At 38.1% G+C, this 9,971-nt stretch overlaps 1 protein-coding gene and 1 long non-coding RNA gene across 5 annotated transcripts in view; one reads left to right on the top strand and one right to left on the bottom strand.

Moving 5' to 3' along the window:
- The window catches only part of LOC117097022, a 7,729-nt gene extending 4,871 nt beyond the window's left edge, over positions 1 to 2,858 (top strand). The window contains exon 4 of the long non-coding RNA XR_004442776.1: positions 2,468 to 2,858. This is a non-coding gene — a long non-coding RNA (uncharacterized LOC117097022). The remainder of the gene's footprint in view (positions 1 to 2,467) is intronic.
- Positions 1 to 9,971, bottom strand: part of TPD52L1 (TPD52 like 1) — a 102,959-nt gene that overhangs the window by 60,500 nt on the left and 32,488 nt on the right. The window lies entirely within an intron of this gene.

Below are 9,971 nucleotides of genomic sequence, written 5' to 3'. Positions count from 1 at the left end.
CCACCAGTGACAATGATGGGCAGCCAATGTCAAAACCCACTGATTTTAAATAATATAGTGTGATGTAAGAGGCATTACTGTGAGCTCCGCACTATTCTAGGTCCTGGAGATTCTAGGTCCTGGAGAGACAATGATTATCAGAGCAGACAGGGCTCTGCTCTCCTGAAGCTTAAGAGACACATGATGAGCAGGTGAGCAACAACTGGCCTGGCTGTGATAGCGCCAGGGCAATGTGATGGAGTGACTAGAGACAGGCTTTGTCACCATGCAAGACCAACAATGGTCCGAGAAGTTGCAAAAAGCCTCTCTAAGATGGGTCAGTACGCTCCGCCTTAAGAAGGAGTTGCTATGTGACATTCCAGAATAAAAGAGATTTCCATGGAGTGGTAATAGCTCGGTCAGATGCCCTAAGGGTAAAACCTGCTTGGTACATCAAAGGATCAAAAAGATGCCTGTTGACTGGAGCAAGACAACAATGCGATTTGTTCAGTATCATCAGAGAATTTCACATAAGTGTCTTTTCCATAGACCTAAAATTTACTTAATCTTATTCCACTCAAAAATTTACTCATTTTATATAAAACCTTCCTCTCATGGATGGTTGACACAAAATGCATAAGACATGCTTCTTACTCGCAAAGGACTTAGAGGTCCATGATGTACCTAGTGTGAAAATAAATATGATTTAAAAGCTGTTGGAACCCTGAAGACACTTTAAGCCTTGAGAAGGATGTGACAGTGATCTGAGCCACACAGGGTTGTGACTTTTGTTTCTCAGATCATACGACTTGTTTCTTATTGCTCTTGTTCTGTACAATGACTAGAGAGGCCTAAACAACAACAGGGACAAAAACTTGCTGCCATCTTAATGACACTCATTATGGATTAACTTCCCCTTTCTTGTCCTGCTTTGCTTAGGCCAGTTGACAGAAAACCCATAACTACTATACCCTCTGTAACAAATGTTAAATGTATCCTTCTCAAAAGGAAACACAGCCTATACAACCAATCAAATTGCTGCAACTGTGTGCCAATTTTGTCTGAAAAATGTTGTAATGCTGCTAAAAACTCCCTGGTCTCTGACCACACATAAATGAAACTTCAACTTCCCTACTTTGGAATGCTGACTCCATTCCTTTGGAGCTGGTATTTCCAGGTGGGCTATCCCCAAACTTTGCCCTGAATAAACTCTCTTTAAGTCAGATTCTGACCCTTTTGATTATTTTAGGTTGACACCAACTAACGATAAATAAGAAAAGAAGACATTAAATGCTTTAACCAAGGTTTAAACTATGTGCTATTAACACAAATCAGGAATGTTTAATTCCAATAGTTGATACCAAAGACCTTCATAGAGATAATATTGTCTGAGTTTGGTCTTACAAAGTAGGAAGATTTCATTCTCATTTCGGCAGCACCTATATTAAAACAAGATTTTGACAGATAGAGGTAGGGAGGGCATCTTATATGGAAGGTCATTGGCAAAGTATCAGATACGTTAAAAGAACCAAGAGTTGCTTAACTGTGTAGGGTCAGGGTTCTAGGGCATCCTAAAGATAGTAGGAAATACGCCAAAAAGGACATTTGGTCCAGATCATAGAGGACATTGAATCGCACGATAAGGAGTCTGGAAGTAGTAGAGAAGCACAGATTTTTGAGCAGGGGAATGATAGGATAAGAGATGTGTTTAAGGAAGAAAACACTACTTTCTTGGTGCTATGATGCATTTCATGCATGACCTGAGGGGTTGTTGAGTTAAACGTCCTTAACCTTTAAACAAAAAGCTCAGTAATGCTGAGACTGTAGAGTTAATGGTTCTTCTGGATCTTAGCCTGCTGTCAGCTGGCATTTCTAATTTATTGTAAACTAGAAGCTTCCAAAGGAAATGGAAAAATCAACCTAATACTAATCCTATAATTAAGCAAAACAAAAACTCAAAATCCATAAGTAGTTCCAGTCCACTACTATTAGAAACTAAAAAGCACGGGGCCTTGTCCTTTCATAGGCTGTTTTTTAGAAAAAAAAAAAAAAAAAAAAAACTTTTCGGAAGACTTTTCCACAAAATTCTCTATTTATCTGAATCATTATGATTTAAGAGACTTGATCTATAAATTGAACCATCAGTGTTAGCCTCAAGAAAAGCAAAAAACCATTGGGTTGTGAGCTCCTTGAAGACTTGGGCCAGGGCTTCATGAATACCAAGGCCCCAGCTCACTCTGCAAGGCTCCTAGCAGTTGCTCAGTGAAAACTGGTTGCATAATGAATGCATAACAGCTTGCATTCTTACTAACACTGACGCTGGAATTGGGAGGGGAGGACATATATACACACATGAATTCATATATGTGTTTTTCATATATTTTTCATCATATGTGTTTTGAACATGTATGTTTTTCATGTATATGTTTTCATATTTGTAACAGTCATATGTTTTCCATATATATGGCTATTTTCTGTCCTTCCTCAGCACCCGCAGCAGTGTGGTGGCCTGTGAAGTTCTGCCATCACAGAGAGAGCACCAAAGGCAATAATTCACAGAAAAGCTGCTTGGGACTTTTGCAACCATTCTTCAGTCCACTGGTTCTCAGCTATTTTTCCACCCCGATATTCCTGAGGACTATGGCACACCTATGAGGAACAGTGACTCCGTGTGACAGCAACAGACACACCCACACCCCATCTTACCCAGAAAGCATATCAGAAGAGGGAAAAGGAAAGGATGAGGGAAAGGAAAGGGGAATATAAATATAAGCAGTTTGAACAAAAAAGTTCCTAAGTCCTGCTATACCCTACCAGGACAGGTCTTAGCCATAGCCTCCATTCCCCCAACTTGAAAATCAAGTATCATTTAAGTGGATGGCTTTCAGAGTTAGAGGGGCCTGAACCTAGTCCTAGCAACACAATTATCAGTGGAGTGATCTCGGTCATCACATTTAGCTTCTCTAAGCTTCACTTTCTTCATCTGCAAAACAGAGAAGATAATAGTAACTATCTCAAATAGCTACTTGGAGGATTAAATGAGACTAAATTATATAAACCGTTGGGTACAATGTTTAACACATGAGGATAATAAATAGATGTGAACAATGATTATTAACAACCAGTCCTTATAATTAAATGTTTGCCAAGGAGTTCACGGATGCTAATCAAAGCTTCCAAGAAATCAGGTGGGACACTTGTGATAGATCCAGCTGTCATTGGGCTTCATCAACAAAGTATATGTGCAAGTCAGGTGCAGATGTGAGAGAGGTGAGTCCATGCGGGTCAGTGCAGACTCAGGCCCGCCACCAAAGCCGACCGCATGCAGCAAAGTGCTTGGTTGGTATTTGGAACCACGACTAATGTTCCCTTTTCTTTCTGGGTTCTTATTAATTCAGAAAAGGGGGCTCAGCCCTAGTTGGAAAGTCAACACAGGGAACAAAAAACTGATGCTGATTTTCTTAGGAGTTAAGATCGGGCTCTCTGTTAAGGGGCTACTTCCTGCCCCAGGACTTGCTGGCAGATAAAATCAAGGGCTCTCTGGCAACAGCACATCCCCTGGTGGCCAGATGATGTCACTGCAAGTTTTTCTCCATTAAAAGAACAAAGTATGAATGAGTCACATCACAGCTGCAATTTTATTTCTCCTACCCGGGATAGACTATGCTTTAAGCTACCAGCAAGTACATTCTGGGATCCTGCTGAGGCAACATCAGATTATAAAAAAGGTTTTTATGTTGTTCTCAAAATTCTGATTGCTGCAGATTGAACCCAAAGAACTTTATTCTGCTCAGGTCAGCCGGGTTCTGAAACTCTTGGCATTAAAAGCAGGTGTCACTATGACTGGGTGACAATCATAAACCTACAGTTACATGTCTGGTGTCCTGAATGCCAGGCTCATCAGGAAAACAAAAATTTCCACTTGTAGTCAAAGCCAACCTCAGCCCCTCCCACTATTCTCCTACAACAAAGGCCCTAAGGGAACAGTGAGGAGAGAACATGGCTTTCCCCTGGCATGCTACAGAAGCTATCACGAAAGCTGATATGTCAGGGTCCTTCATTCATAATTTTGTTCAAATCTTTTGATTCTACTTAGATTCTGCTTTAGAATAGCAAGGTCCATATGCTATCATACGGTATGAATACTGGCTCTTTTTAATTTCTTCTTGAACTTACCTTGTTAAAAATAGTAATAGCTCGTAATGACAAGGTATGTCAGTGCCCATTGAACAGAAGGGAGGAGGAGAAAAAACAGAGGTATCTTGAGGCCACTGAGGACAGGGAGACATTTCACAGTTGTTCACTTCTTCCTTCGCTCCCAGCTTTCTCTCCTCAGATGATAGGGAGGTAAACATGCTTAGAGTTCATTTGGTCTTACACTCAGAATGTCTGCACCCTTTTTCTCTATTTTGATGAACTATATGCCAGGATAGCCAGCCAAGTAGAAAACACTGCTGTTCTTGCACATCTACAATGCTGCACAAGTAACATTACACAATGGGTAGGTTTCTCTGCACTGTTTCAGTTAGAAGAAAGAACACAATTTACCCAATTTTAAACACATCATTATCCCTTCACCATTTCTTTTCAAAATCAAAGAAAAGGAATTAAGTCCATATTTTGATGGGAGCTGGAAAAAAAAAAAAAAAAAAAACATTTGGCCTCTTTCTTCTTCATTTAGAAAAGGAAAAGTTTCTCCCTTTCACAGAAACACATCAAGCAAATGGACAATGAGCAACACACAGGTGCAAAAGCCAAAGGACAATTTGTTCTGCAAAATCATCCACCAGGAAATAAGGCTAAGAGTATTACTGAGAATAAAGAAAACACGGCTGGAACAAAATAAACAACAACACAACTCCACAGCAAGAAAAGAAAACCCAAGATCAGCAAGGAATGATTCAGTGTAAGAGAGAAATGTTAACTGTAGTTGTGAGGACAAGTGAATTTAAAATCATATTAGGATTCCACATAATGTTATATGATATACAAATCACTATAGTCAATACGTAGAGTGAAGACAATAAGACAACATTATTGTTATTGCAATAATGGTGCCATTGTTTCCTTGATGTAGCAACAGAGAATGATGTATTCAGTACAACATACTCTAAAGCAGGGGTCGACAGTCAGGAACTAGGCCGCGCAGCAGGAGGTGAGTGGCAGGCAAGCCAGCAAGGCTTCATCTGTATTTACAGTGGCTCCCCATTGCTTGCATTATAGCCTGACCTCTGCCTCCTATGGGATCACTGGCAGCATTTGATTCTCAAAGGAGCACGAATCCTATTGTAAACTGCACATCGAGGGATCTAGGTTGTTCGCTCCCTATGAAAATCTAATGCCTGATGATGTCACTGGCTTCCATCACCCTCAGATGAGACCATCTAGATGCAGAAAAACAAGGTCAGGACTCCCACTGACTCTACATTTTAATGAGTGGCATAATTATTTCATTATACATTACACTATAATAATAATAGAAATAAAGTGCACAATAAATACAATGTGCTTGAATCATCCCAAAACCATCCCCCGACCTTGGTCTGTGGAAAAACTGTCTTCCACAAAACCAGTCCCTGGTGTCCAAAAGGTTGGGGACTGCTGCTGTAAAGCCTGCTGGGACAGTCTTCGTGGCTCTGAGTCTCATGGGTTCCTGTCATCAATTTGGTTGTTGCAGTGACTCCCGCATGCCACCAACTTCAGTAGTGTTTTCAGAAAAAATAACCTAGAACCTATGCAGAAAATGGAGCACCAGGGACAACAGTCAGCTTCATTTGAGGCTGGTCACAAAATTGGGGTCATATTTTGAGAGTTCTACAAACTAAGAAAGGCATTCCTGCCATTCACAATGTCATAGCTGGTAGAAATTCTTCAAATTATGATCAATATAGTTCACAGGAACTATTTCCAGTGGCACTTTTCGTTACTTGGAAGTTATCTTCGGCCATAGAAAGACACGGCAAATGTCTTAGAAGCAGATAGCCATATCTATACTTCCTTCTATCCTAACCACCAACACTCCAATGTTGGCAGAGAATTCTAGTAAAGAAAGGAAAGTGGAAGGATGAGTTTTAGGAGTACCTATAATTTGACTTTCTGTGTCTCAAAATACCCTTTTTGGTTTTGTGTTTTGTCAAACCTAAGTTGTTATTGCTATTGCTTTTACTTTATATTCTACCCTGTGTGGTGCATACTAAACAAACCTAAAAGCAAAAATGGCTCAATTTACTTCAAATACTCATGTAAAATAAGATCGAGTGTCTTCAATATCAGATTTGGAACTACTTCAGAGTGAAAGGAAATAACAATGAGAATAGTGAAAGGAGGCCCACGGAAAAGTACCAGGCAGAGAGAGGTTGCCAACCTTTCCCCTTGTGATGAACTATCTTTTGACAACACCCACACAATCAAAGGCATCAGTGTTAATCATTCAGAAAAATAAGTTAGGTTAAAAAATAAAGTAAATGGCAGAATAGAAAAGGCTTTGTTTCCCTAGTGAATATCTAAAAATGTTTCTTATACACATCTTAAATTAGATATATTGTAAAAGAGGCCATAGGCAGAGTCCAATTTCCACTGGTTTTTTGAAATTCTTTGCTCCCAAATCCGGTTAGATATAACACACATCATTTTACTTTGCAATCAAAGTATGAGTCAGATTTTCAAACACTTCCACTTTAAATACCTGTATATAAGTCACCTGTGTTCTTATGACCTTCACGAATCCTGTATTTGGAACAGTGCACAACTGATCTCTACTGACTCTATGAAGAATTAATTAGGCAATATGCCCAACCGGGGTTATTATTATAAAAGAATATACTTAAGTGTTGCTTATTTTCATGTGGAAATTCTTTTTCCAACTTCAGCATATTATTTTAAAGCCTAAATGCGATTGGAATCCAAGAAAGCTTAGGGCAGAGTTGCAATCAACTGAGATGCCTTCCATTTACAACAAGATAACCAGTCTTCTCATGACAGTCCCAACTGTAGGAGAAACATCGTTAGCTAAGGCATCTACCACAGCAGGTAAAATTTATTTGCCTCTAGCTTAAGCTAATTCTCTTAAAAGTATTGCAATGCTTTTGCCCAAGGCAAACTTAAAACTACCTTAAGGAACCTGCTATCAGAAAGTCTTTCACATAAGCTGACCTTATTGGCATATGTGAAATGAAGTAAAACATGCCTAGGTCTGTATTTGACCTCACTGACCAACTGTCTCTCCAGTCCAGTGAAAATCTTCTGACCATGGAATGCCATAGCATGCCGCTTTGATAGGAGTCCTTTGATGCAGTATGTTTTCAAACTGCAGGTCACTACCCCATTTAGTGGGTCACTAAGTCAACTCAGTGTGCTGTGATCAGTATTTTTTAAATGAAATAAAATAAAGTAGACTAGAAGAGAGTAGAAATTGTTTGGAGTGCATATGATAAGAACACGTAATGTTTCATAAAATTTTGTTCATTATTTTATATGCACACACACAAGCATCAACACACCAACACAACTCAATGTGATATAAAACGTATTTGTTACCCTGTGTCAATTTTTGAGAAGTCTGAAAACCACTTCTAAGAAGGATATTTAATTTTATTGTTTCACATAATATCTAAATGTTCACATACTACCAATCTATTCTCTCTTTTCAAGAAGGTAAGGGTGGGAGTAAACAGGATGGGTGCACCCACTTTTAGCTACACTAAGAACACAGCTGTGGGAGGAAGAATCAACTCTTACTAGGTGAAGAAGACAGATCCACTGAAGGATAAAAATGTGCCTTTCCACTTGGATAACAAGCTGATGACGTGGATATCTTAACAGAAGAGAGAAGCGCTGTAAAGTTTCCATTTGAGTCACTGGTTTTTTCCAAATATGGTAACTGGTTCCAAAACCTAAGAAGCTGAAGGCTTTGGTAGAATGTACTAATTAATATATGCTTGGCTAACTATGAGATACTCTCATTCAATAGGTGATGCCATAAAACCAGGGCCTCTTCTCAATAGAAACTTCTAAAACAAGATCTCTATTAATTATTCTTAAATGTAAACGCTCCCCCACTCTCCACCACACCCCAGCTAATGCTGTGTTCCTTGACATCATGAAAAAAAAAAATCTGAGCTTAATTTCCCAGTGTTTGAGAGGGTAGTTTAATATCTTCTCTTTAAGGGGGGGTTACAAATAAAAGTGCATCTGACACTTTCTGGATTTAAAATAAAACAAGATTTCATTTATTCTTTGGCAATCTGTGCGTGTATGTGTGTACATATACATTTGCAATATAATTATACATACACACTACAGTATATATAATTATACATACACATACTAAAGTCTTTGCCACTGTTTGACAAAAATGATTTCATATTCTATAAACTCCTCTCCATCTTGTTAATCTTCACAATTCATACTCAGTGTATATGCCAAATGTTGGAGTTATAACTCATTCTTTTAAAAGACTGCTGAATATTTCATGGTAAGCAAATACTGCATGTATTCAAACATTGCTCTTTTCATGGATATTTATTTTATTTTGTTTTTTTCTGAGGAGGGGGTCTGCCTACTATAATCAGTGCTGCAATGCATAATTTTTGTACATGCATCATTACTTAAGCTAATTTTAGTTCCAGGAGAAGAATTTACATTTTAATAGCTGTTGCCTGATTATTTCCCCAAAAGAGTGTAGTAATTCACATTTCTACCAGCAACACATGAAACTACTCTTTCTCTATCCTCGTCAGCAATTGGAATTATCATACTTTTACTATTTTGCCTGTCCAAGGGATATAGCATAATATCATATTGTTACTTAAATCTGCATTTCCTTAGCATAGTTAAGACTCTTTTCATACACGGTTTGTCAGTTATCTTTGCTCTTCTATAAATTGCTCATTCAAATTATCTGCCTATTTTTCTATTGCTCTATCAAATTAATAGATTTTTTCATGTTTTATTGATATTAATCTATTAACTGCTATATGTGATGAAATTCTTTCTCCCATCTATTGTTTGTCTATTAAATTTGATGATATATTTTTCCATGCAAATATTTAACATTTTCATAAAGGATAAAATGCCTATTTTTTTCTTTTGTACCTTTGCCTTTCCAATCCCTTGGCTGAAACAGTCGCCCCAATTACTACATTGTACTTGGTCATCTCATTTTTCTGTGAATATTTGCATTGTTTTATAATTTTTGGTTGAGATTTTAATTTATATAAAATTAACTGTATAAGGCATGCAATAAAAGTCACATTTTATTTTTTTAAATAGATGGGTCAGTTATTACTAAATAAAGCCTATTTGCCACAGAATCACAAATATTAAATTCCAGAAAATTCTATGATCTGTCTGTACTCTATTCTGTGGTGCTTAGCTATGGTGTCAACATCACGCTGTTTTGATGAAGGTGGCTTTATGGTACGTATTAACAGCACATAAGGCAATTTCTTCTGCTTATAGTTATCATAATGCTTTGTCATGTCTCACAGTTTATTCTTCAACAGACGCTCCAGGAGCACTTAATCTAATTTCAAAATATCTTTGTTGGGACTGTAAAAGAAATTACACTAAATATAATATTAATTCATCTATTCAAGTTTTCAGTTCTCCTTGGCTCAATTTTGGTAGTTTTTATTTTGCTATACTGGGTTCCTCTGGTTCAGGATTTGACAAACTATAACCTGCAGGCCAAATCCACTCATGGCCTATTTTCGTAAATAAAGTTTGTTGGATCACAGTCATACCCATTTGATCCATTTGATATAATAATGTCTAAGGCTCCTTTTGTGCTACAATGATTGAGTTGGGTGGTTGTGACAGAGGCAGTATGGTCCACAAAGCCTAAATCGTTTACTCTCTGATCTTTACAGAGAAAGTTTGCAGATCCCTGCTCTAGGTTTAAAAATCTAGTTTCCAGGCCAGGCACGGTGGCTCACACTTGTAATCCCAGCACTTTAGGAGGCCGGAGCAGGTGGATCAGGAGTTTGAAACCA

The sequence above is a fragment of the Trachypithecus francoisi genome, unplaced genomic scaffold (assembly GCF_009764315.1).
Source record: "Trachypithecus francoisi isolate TF-2019V2 unplaced genomic scaffold, Tfra_2.0 Lachesis_group15, whole genome shotgun sequence".
NCBI lineage: Eukaryota > Metazoa > Chordata > Mammalia > Primates > Cercopithecidae > Trachypithecus > Trachypithecus francoisi.
Note: the sequence above shows the minus strand (reverse complement) of the source record. Positions and strands in the feature narration are given on the sequence as shown.